The sequence below is a fragment of the Nematolebias whitei genome, chromosome 4, assembly GCF_014905685.2.
Source record: "Nematolebias whitei isolate Nwh7 chromosome 4, NemWhi1, whole genome shotgun sequence".
Taxonomy (NCBI): Eukaryota; Metazoa; Chordata; class Actinopteri; order Cyprinodontiformes; family Rivulidae; genus Nematolebias; species Nematolebias whitei.
Window position 1 is genome coordinate 2,120,697 of NC_056501.1, and position 11,410 is coordinate 2,132,106.

Consider the following 11,410-nt stretch of genomic DNA (forward strand, 5'->3'; position numbering starts at 1 on the left):
AAAGTTCTCTAGATTATAGAGCATGCATCTGGATGTTTCTAAAAAAAATTATCTAGATTATAGAGCATGCATCTGGATGTTTCTAAAAAAAAGTTATCTAGATTATAGAGCATGCATCTGAATGTTTCTAAAAAGTTATCCAGATTATAGAGCATGCATCTGGATGTTTCTAAAAAGTTATCCAGATTATAGAGCATGCATCTGGATGTTTCTAAAAAAGTTCTCTATATTATAGAGCATGCATCTGGATGTTTCTTAAAGAACTTTTTCAGACAGGAGTGTTTTAGTTCAAACACTTATTATCAACATTTTTAAATAGAGTCTTCTAAAATAGTAAGAATAAATGTGATGGAGGACTGACAGTAGCTCTACATTACAGACATTTAAATCTGAGGCAGCAACACTTTCTTTCAAAGAGCCGTAGAGGTGGAACACATTGTGAATTTGTCTTTTCGGCTGTTTTACAGTTTGTTGGGACAAGAACTAGAACTACACGAGAGTTATCTGCAGACCAGTCGTCCTGAATGTCTGAGTCTTTCGGGCCTGGGGGGTCTTTAGTTTGCATTCAGGGTCCAAGCAGGCATGTTTGATGTGTACAATACAAGCAGCAGTAAAAGTTAGGCCTGCAGGTTTGAACGTATCCTCTCGCTCCAAGAACAATTCCTCCGTAAGCTCCGACACTTTGTGCACTTCAAAGGCTTTAACGTGGAGGATTCTTTCAACTTAAAACAAAGACGCTCCTGCTTTCCTTGAGCTTTCAGAGGCCAGTATCAACACAGAACCTCTAAAGAATTACAATGGAGCTGCACCGAACAAAACACAGTCCCACAGTAAAGTTTTTACCTTTTTCTCGAGTCCTTCTGTAAACTTATTGAAGCAAACGAGCGTGCGACGAGCGCCAAGACAAAGCTCGTGAAAAGAGCAGAGAACAAGCGAATGTGCCCCGTCTTATCGTCTGCTAGCACTGCTCAGATTAGCGCTGAGCGGAATAGAAAACGCTTGTGAAGGAGGAGAAAAGAAAGAATAAAAGCTGCTCCCCAGTATTAGAACAGACAGTTGCATTAGCTTTCTAACAAGAAGGGACAGAACAATACTGAGCATTTGCTCTCCTTCCAGGGTCCTCCACCCCCGGTTCTCACTCACCCACTGTGATTGCTCTCCACCCACACGTCCTCCTCCATCCTTTCAACTTCAATCAGCTGGTGGTGGGTAGCAGCAGAAGCATGTCACGGGTTTAACTCATGCAGTATTAATTATACGGCCGTCCCTTGACCTGACGAGTAACAATAATCTACTTCCCACACCCTGCTTTCTAACCAGCGCTCTTCTGTTGGTGTCCCTGAAGCTTTCGTCTGCTGCCCCCCGGTGCCGTGTGATCGCCTTTGTCCTGCAGGCCCGCATGATTTATGAGGCTTCCAGCTGGTGTTGGTTGTAATATTCTAAATGTGTCAGACAGAGCAAGAAAAACTCCTCCTCCATTTGCAGTGGCAGAGCGACTGTATTACGATGATGAGTCTGCAGCTCTGCTCGGGCGTGTTCGTTTGATGAGTGGCTCTGCGTTACAGCCGCTCAGAGAATTTAGATCGACTACTGAGAAAAAAACACAAAAACAGGTCGCATTAACTCACAAAGTAACATCCATCATGAATGGAAGCCTCCTTCTGACGTATTTAGCTCAGCATTAACAGGAAATATATCATATTTTCTGACCCATAAGTTGCAACTATTGCATAATCTACATGTTCTGAGACTTATTTCATTCATTCTGACATTGAAAATATTCAACTCTACCACTTTCAGCTGCTAGATGGCACTCGAGTGGTATGGCATGCCGTTGTGTCATGTAATTGGCAAAACTGGCTATTAATGACACAATCAGCTTGCTATAGCCTGCCACCTTCATCCAGCTCACCTGGAGCAACCATCACATCACCTTCATTTCTCTGCGCCACCCCAGAGAAATGCAGCTCTTTGACCACTGAAGTGCATTTATTAAATAAAGTTCAACTGAGACACACCTTTACTATGATGTGGAGCAAACACATTATTGTTTTAGGTGCGCATGTTACATTTTTGAAGAAATGTACAGCGAGTCGTCCCTCTGTGCACTCCTACTGCTTCAATTTGGGTTTTTAAATGCAGCTGATTTGATTGTTAAAGTCATTTTATTAAGCAATAATTAGACTGAGACACAGCTTTGCTATAATTTTAACCAAACAAATAATTGTTTTAGGTGCTTATCTTGTTAAATTCTTGTTAAAGTCCTCCCGTGCACGCGCCCACGGGTGTCATTTGGCAGCCAATTGATTCTTGGCACAACACCGGCCCACATTTCCGGGTTGTCAGCGGTGACGTGTAATAGATGCGACATATTTATGTTTTTTCCCACTTTATTAGACGTATTTGGACTGATGTGACTTATAGGCCTGAAAATATGGTATTCTCTTTTGTCTAATATTTGCTGTACTCACCACAATATCTGGTACTTACAAGAAGTTGGCAATAAAGTATTTTCAGTGAGTTGTCCACTGAAAGAGAATTTTCTGAAACTCACTTAATTGTTGAGATTTATTCAAGGACGGCAGCACGGTGGCACAACTGGTAGAGCTGCTGCCTCTCAGCGAGCAGGTCCCTGGTTCAAACCCCGGTCCAGGGGCCTTTCTGGGTGGAGTTTGCATGTTCTCTCCGTACATGCGTGGGTTTTCTCCGGGTACTCCAGTTTCCTCCCACAGACCAAAAACATGCATGTTAGACTGGTAACTCTAAATTGTCCCTAGGTGTGAGTGAGAGAGTGAATGGTTGTTTGTCTCGTTTGTCTCTATGTGTCCCTGTGATGGACTGGAGACCTGTCCAGGGTGTCCCCCGCCCCTCGCACAGTGATTGCTGGACATGGGTACCAGCGACCCCCGTGACCCAAAATGGAATAAACGGGTAAAGAAAATGGATGGATGGATGGATGGATATTCAAGGACTTGGTCTTTCACTATGACAAACTGGATTTTGTGTATAATGAGTTTGAAAAAAAAAAACATGATTTTAAAGGCTTGTAAGTAAATATTTTTTATCTTGTGAGTTTGTGTACCAAAAGTATTCACGTCTCTGTTGGATCGCACGTGCAGTTTTCAGGACACGCTGTCATCCTTCCTTTCAAAGATTTCACATCCAGACTGTAAGAAAAGTTGCAGCTCCTCATTTTAAAGGACAGATGAGTTATAACTTTATATTTCCTGATCAAATGATCACGTAAAAGACGTGGAATTGATTTCCTGTGTAGCATTTGAAGCTGGAAGCTGTTGCGCAACATATAATTATGTTAAAAAAAGAGCAACTGGTCAAATAAATCTAAAAGATCCTTTGAAAACCGTGACGTGTAAATAAGAATGTTCAAACACAAAAACTCTGTGATTTAGAAACCCTGGACGTGATGTTTCGTCTCTTTAAACTTGAAGCTCAATGTGGATGAGATGTTTTTCTGTCACTTGTGCTGTGTGGACCGTCACATTTAGACTGGGTGTTAGATGGTGGTCCTGGTTTCAGCATCACATCTTCAACTCATTTCCTCCTGTGGGGTGTGAGGGGAGCAGTGGGATTATTGAGCAGTGGGATTATTTGGGTGGGATCAGTCCTCTTCTAAACCCCTGTTCCATTTTATTGTTTAAGCATCTGGTGGATGTGCAGCTGGGACACGCAGACTCACCAAGATGGACAACCACTTCCTGGTTTAGAAGACTGACACTGATCTGTACCCCATGTGGATGGGACTAAGCACTCCTTTCCAGTATTGTGTCTTCATCTCCTCCAGCTGGTGTGGGGAGTTCAGGGACTGACTTTTAAATGGAGAATGTTTTATGAATTGAGTTGGGATGACAGACCAAGTAGCCATTTTCTTTATTAAGTGGTATATGTGAAATCTGTTCTGTAGGTTCAAAGTGCTTTCTTGTCATTCTCACCAAATGTGGTACATGAGGTGGAACGAAATTATGTACACAGGGTCCCAGTTACAAATCACCAGTTAAAGTGACATCACAGTGATTCTCCTGGTTAGAGATTCATGAGTCTAACAGCCTCAGGGTAGAAGCTGTTCCTCAGTCTAGTGGTTCTACACTTAATGCTCCTCAACCTCCTTCCTTAGGGGAGTGGGGCAAAAAGTGTGTGTGCTGGGTGAGTGTGGTCCTTCATGATGCAGGTGGCCCTCTTACTGCATCTGGAGGTGTAGATGTCTGTGATGGTGGGGAGACTGACTCCAACATCTTCTGTGCAGCCTTCACCACTCTCTGCAAAGCTTTTCTTTCTGCAGCTGTGCAGCCTCCATGCCACACGTTGATGCTGGAGCACAGGATGCTCTCCACTGCACACCTGTAGAAGGAGGTGAGGACTGAGCTTCCAGACCAGCTCGTCTCAGCCGTCTGAGGAAGTAGAGTCTCTGATGAGTTTTCTTGATCAGGCTGGTGGTGTTGTTGCTCCAGCTGAGGTTGTTGTTCAGGTGCACCTTTATAACCTGTATTACCCTTTTTACAGACTTTAGCTCCTCCAGCCATTTTAATCCTTTTAAAATAATTGTTGATGTTTTTAACTTATTTTGTTACTAAACTAGAGTTGACTCTTTCTTGTCTCCAGTCCTCCCAGTGTTCATGTGATGGGAAGGCTGCGACACAGTTCCAGCTCACTCAGCATGAGCGAGTCTGTGCCAGGATTCAGTTTACGTTTTGATTTGAGATCATGAAACGTATAAAGGCTGTAAATGATGTGGACAAAATGAAGCTAAAATGCAGTTTCTGTGAATTTGTCTTTCCAAAGGACTCGGATGTAAAGAAGAAATAAAAGTGTAAATTTGACTCAACAACAAAGTCCGAGTCACTAATGCTCACAGGTGTGTATCTAACACCTTTTCAGACTGAATGGGAATAAATGTGGGGAATTAAATTTTGAAAAATATAGATTTTCCTAAACTGTAAATGACTTCTGTGGCTGCAGGTTTGAGTCCGGGCTGCATCGGGGCAGCTGGGAAAAAAAAACAGTTTTTAATTATTTTGTGCAAGTTTTGTTTGCAGTGGTGGCCCCTGAAAAAGTGAACATGGTTGTTGATCACATCAGAACCCACATTAAGTTCAGGAACACAACAGACACAGTTTAAATATAAATATGTCTTTTTGTTGTCTTTAATGCATCCATCAAAATTAAATGTTCTCATATTTTCATAAAAGCATTCAAATATATTTCCCTCAGACGCTCCTACAGATCTTTCACAATGCAGACCATCATTTTTGAGGTGCTCTTGTAATTTGAGACAAAAAGGAGTTTGGGCATTTCTCTTGGACAGCGCGGTCAGTAACTGCAGAGCACCGGGCTGAGCCATCGCAAAAGATCTGAGCGCGTTCAATTACTGTCACCACGGGTGTCCAGCGGGCTCAGGATGAGAGAAAATGGTGCAAAGCACTGTTAGGATTTAGTGTTAGACATCACGTACGCCCTGCCGAAGGAAGGAACAGTGAGCTGCATCCCAACACCTGGCTCTAATGAGATTGGCATGCACACCCTGCAGACACGAGCTGCAACTCATCCACGTGAAATGGAAATTCCTCGAGATGGTAAAAACCAACAGGACCGGCCTCCCAACTCTTTTGTCCACATACTGTATTTCTTATTGCTGCAGTGTCGTCTCTAACCCACACAATTATCTGAGAGCACATGACACAGGAGCGTTGTGTGCGTGCGTGCGTGCGTGCATGTGCGTGTGCGTGTTTTAAAGCAGAAGCCTTTGCTGTCATTCTCTCAGGAAATGTAAAGTATTCAGAAGGGTTCAGCTCTGGCACTGTCTCGTGTTCGTGTTTTCCTGCTTCTTTGATTCGCAGTAAACTCAATACTGAGTTTGCTTTTTTCCACAAGATGCTGCGCTCAACATCAAGCAATTAAAACTTTAATTACGCTGAAATGAGAAACTGTCTCTGATGCTTAGGTTCTCATTTACTCATGTAAGAGAGCGACTATGAAGTTTCATTAAACTCTGCCCACCAGGACACTGTATAGATCTGCTGCAAGAGCCGACAAATGATTGCCAAAATCTTTGACTTGTTTGTGCTCAACAATAAAATAAACCATGAGCATGTGCACAGTGAAATGTGCACAGTGAACCATTAGAGTTCATCAACCACAGACACGGTTTAACTTGATTTCAGTCGCTGGTGACGTTAAGATGATCAAACTTTTGTACAGAAATTTGAGTTGTGCCATTAAATTTGTGGTGCTGGACGCCAATTCAAATTATGTCTTAGTTCTCTTTAATATTTCCATTCATCAAAAGTTTTTAAATATATCTTAAAAATGCACGCTCTTGACTTTTCATGCAACCTTTATTTCTACAGGTTGGTCCCGTTGAGCCTCGGGGACTCATTTAAAGAGAGACCTGACGAGTTGTCTCTGACTTGACACAAGTCCAGCGCCGCCATAAAAACTGCACATTAACACTTGTAAACATTTGCTGTGAAATATGGCACGGTGGAGCAGTGGGTAGAGCTCTTGCCTCTCAGAGAAAAGGTTGTTGGTTCAAATCCCATCCTGGTACCTTTCTGTTTGTAGTTTGCATGTTCTCTCCGTGCTGTGTGGGTTTCCTCCAGTTTCCTCCCACAGAACAAAAACACGCATGTAAGACTGACTGGTGACTCAAATTGTCCCTTGACGTCCCTGTGATGGACTGAGACCTGTCCAGGTGTCCCCGCCTCTTTCATATAGTGACTGATGAATATGTTGGCAGCAGTGACCCAAAAACAAGGAAGAGGGTAAAGATGATGGATGGATGGATGGATGGATGGATGTTAAATATGGCACCTTCAGTCTAAAACAACCGTCCTGATGCACCTTCAACGATGCATCAAGCTGAACATTGGTTCATTTATTTTCCATGTTTTCAGGGGATTCTCTGGACACAGAATCAACTGGATCCCTTTTCATCGTCGGCTCATCCCTTTAGGGTTCCAGGCCTGTGTCGACGGTTGTGTTGCTTCCACAGATTCCAGGGTGGTGAAAGCGATGATGTGCTCAGGAGTCACTCTGCTGTGTGTGCTTCTTGAACCAACAAAATGCAGAATGGATCCAAACGGAGCGTTCTTGTGACGTCTGGCAGCCGTCGTGCCAAAGTGTTTGACGAATGGTTGAACTTTGCCTTTAAGACTAAGTGCGCTGAGAGGACTAAACACAAGCAGCAGCAGCTGGAGATCCAATCAGTATTCCTGTCTCATGCTTGAATGCAGCAACATGCCAGTCACCACCGCAGACTGTTAGTATTCTGGGTTGCCCTGCGTGTCACATCTGTCATGGCTCCTGTTACGTCTCCATGTGGCACTTGGAGCAGCGTTCAAGCCAACGGAACTAAACTGACTTTCACTCAACATCCACCATAAAACATCTGCAGCAGAAAACATCTGAGCAGGCCTTGAATTAAAATGGAAATGGTAAAGGTCTGTCGTCATCAATCAGCGGACACACAGATTCATGGGGGGGTCATTGGTCCAACCCTGACAGAATGACAACAAGCAGAGGACGTTAGTTTTAGTCTTCAATGAGGCTGCGGTGCTCTGATTTTACAGTTTTATTTTATTACTTTGAAACTTCAGTCTCCAGCTGCAAGAAATGACAGAAAACAGTCACTGGTTTTCAGATTTCATTTGTTTTACCTTGTTTCAGTAGAAATATTCTGTTTGGATACGTTTCTACGTACTTTGATATTTCTAGCATCACAGCTGCAAAAGCTATAAGTGATTTACTTTTTAAAGTATTTATTTATTCAGTTTACACCAGTAAATGGAATTAAATTTGCTAATAACGTGGATGAATCACATTTTCACCATTTTTGTATGAATATTCAAATTAAAATGACATTTTTGTGTAATGAATGAAAAGCCAACAAGCAGATCAGCTGCATGTTGTGCAGAAGTAATTTATGTTCTTTGGGCTTCTTACCTCCTGAGTGAGGACCAAGGACACCTTGGACATGTCTCACTCCTTCACAGGGACACAGAGACAAAGACAAGCCATGAGTCCCAGTCTGACCAGTGAGCCACAGAAGTATACCACCTTTTTGAAATTATTTATTTATTGTGCATTTTCAGATCATCCTCTGCACAACGTGACGCTCATCAAGGGTCTGAATTAGTCATTTTCCCTCCGGTCTCTGCAGAAGATCTGTGGAAAACCAAAGACGATCTTGTTTTAATTTCTTTGGTTAAATGTTGTTTCTGTTCACAACTTGGTAAATTGTGTCACGATGTCGAGTTCTCGTCTTTGGCTGCAGTTCCACATTTCTTCGTGCTCGTCGAACGTCGTCCCTTCTTCTGATTCCATCCCACCTGTTCTCGTTAACATTGAAATATGCTTATTTGCTAAAGCGTGTAGAAACTGAGGATGTTCTTTGACATCAGCGACCTCTCGCTTCTTGTTCTGCATTTCAATGTTGAGTCTTTCACAAACAATCCAAACCGTGATCACTTCCCAAACCACAGCTTTGACTTTTTCTTTTCTTGAATTCTGCCAGCGCTTAAACAAACGATTCTTTAATAGTTCATATGAAACCTTGTTCAAATCAGGTCCAGCTGTGGCGCAGTGGTGAGGCCAAGGGACTGGAAAGTTGCAGGTTTTATTCCCTGCCATGTCGCAGGGTCCTTGAGCTAAAAATAATAACAATAAATCTCAATTTGTGCACATCCTTCATGATTGTCTTTGTTGTCCTCACTCTGTTAGAATCAGGTCTCTTTTGTAAATGAGTCCCTGAGGCTCAATGGGATTAACTGTAGAAATAAAGGTTGAAGGAAAGAAGTGGACCTGAGCTGAAAGTGTCCTAACTCCACTTCAAGATGCAGGATGACATGTAAACACTGGATGAAACCATCGTCAGATGGGAACAGGCTCAGAACTCCAGAGTCACACACAGACCGACTTGTAGCACCGAGTCTTGTTCTGCACACGTGCGCGGCTTTAGGGCCATGGAGCGCTCACACTGGACTCTGATATATAGATTATAATTTAAACATGTCAATTTATGTATTTAAGAAACTGATTAAAATCAAATTGTTAAATGAATATCAATGAGTATTGTATGAGAATTGTAAAATCCATCCATCCATCCATCCATTATCTTTACCCGCTTATTCCATTTTTGGGTCACGGGGGTCGCTGGTGCCCATGTCCAGCAATCACTGTGCGAGGGGCGGGGGACACCCTGGACAGGTCTCCAGTCCATCACAGGGCCACATAGAGACAAACGAGACAAACAAACATTCACTCTCTCACTCACACCTAGGGACAATTTAGAGTTACCAATCAGCCTAACATGCATGTTTTTGGTCTGTGGGAGGAAACTGGAGTACCCGGAGAAAACCCACGCATGCACGGAGAGAACATGCAAACTCCACCCAGAAAGGCCCCTGGACCGGGGTTTGAACCAGGGACCTGCTCGCTGAGAGGCAGCAGCTCTACCAGTTGCACCACCGTGCTGCAGAATTGTAAAATATTTTGATTTACTTACTTGTATTCGCTGTTTACAGGAAACGTTTGTTTGAATTGCTTATTAGATAAATAAGGAGCAGATTTAATAAGATTTTTTTCTTCATCTGCTACCTTTCATTTTATATTTAATATTTTGTTGTTGTTACATATATGTTGATTATGTTGATTGTTATGTATTTATAAAATGAATAAATAAAATAAAATTAAAAAAAATAATGTGATGGACCTGGTCCTGCAGGGTGAACGCAGCGTCCTGCAGCTGCTCCACGCTGGTGTACCTCACGTGTTTCATCGTTTGATGGGCTCCAACAACGACAGTTCATCATTTCATCTCGTTTTGATGCACGTTAAAAAGACGGGCCACGTTCCGTGCAACAGCTGAATTTGGGCGAGTGATCTAAACTTTCTCAGTACAGTATTTTAGATTGTAAAATGTTTGTTTTATACATTTTATTGTATATTATTTAACAAAAACCTAAAGTTGTTTAAGCAGAATATATCAAAACTTTATTCTGCCCAGAGTGTGCAGGTTTATTCTCAGGCAGCGAGCCGCTGAGCCAATTGTTATTTCCAGCAGTGGCCCGAGGCCGAACACACAAACCCTGCTGGGAGCTGCCCAGTTCAGTTACAGGGGAGTCGTCGGAGGTTAATTATCCTGCTCAGGAAAAGTGTGTGTGTAAAAGCTGCTGTTTGTTCTCTTTAATGGCCTTAATGAGAATTATGTTCCGCTCCAAGATGAACGTAAAATACAGTCGTAGATTTTCATACAACTGTAAAAAAGCTATTTGTGTTTCAGTTTCTTGAACCAGGTTTTACTTTATCACAAAAGTGCTTCATTATCTGTAATTGTTATTTTTTGATGAAATAAAAAGGACATGTTTATTTATCAGATTAATTTTGAGTCAGACGATGTTCAAAGTGTTGAACATCCTCGCATCAAACATTGAATCAGATTTTCATCAGATCCGTCATCTTTCTTGTAGCTGACATACTTCTGCACATCCATTAGATGTAATGATGTGGTATATTAAAGTGCAGAGCTCTTCCTCTCCCAAATGGTTTGAGTTTAATGGGAACGGCCCTCGGTGGTTCGTTCTCGCCGACTCAGGCATTAACGTCTTATTGCATTTTAAGTTTATTGTCAAACGCAGTTTTGGCAACACACCAGTCCATGTCCTGTGACAGCAGGAACAAGCATAAAAACCAAGACAGAAAGGGCCGTTAGATCTGCAGCCAGAGAGCCTTGACCCACAGCTGCTTCAGAAGCTGAGCCTTGTTTCTACATCAGCTGAACGTTCCGAGACAACGAGACGAACTCTGCCGTGACATGAGCAACGGCTCAATGTGAGCTTTCACAAAAGATGGAGAAACAAAAAGAAGAGGGATTCAGAAAGACGTCTCCCACGTCCTCACTGAGGCGGCTCATTGGTGCAGATGGAAGAGCCGTCGCGTCATAGTGAGAAGGTTGCCGGACTGAATCCCAGAAGGGAACCTTTCTGCGTGGGTTTTCTCCAGGTACTCCAGTTTCCTCCCACAGAACAAAAACATGCAAGTTAGGCTGATGGTAACTTTAAATAGTCCCTATGTGTCCCTGTGGTGGACTGGGCACCAGTGACCCAGAAAGGGGGTAAAGATGGATGGATGGATGGATGGATGGATGGATGGATGGATGGATGGATTGTTCTCATTCAGATCAAAACTAAAAAAGCAAATATGATTTAATGAATAATTATGTTTAGCTCAGGAAAAAAAGGCAAATTTAACTCTTAATTGCAAAGGACATTTTAATAAAGGACATCCACATCTGCACTGGAATTACAGCTGCAAACCACACAAAAACATTCATGTTCAAACTGATCTGGAAACATCCATCCATCCATCCATCATCCATTCATCCATCCATCCATCCATC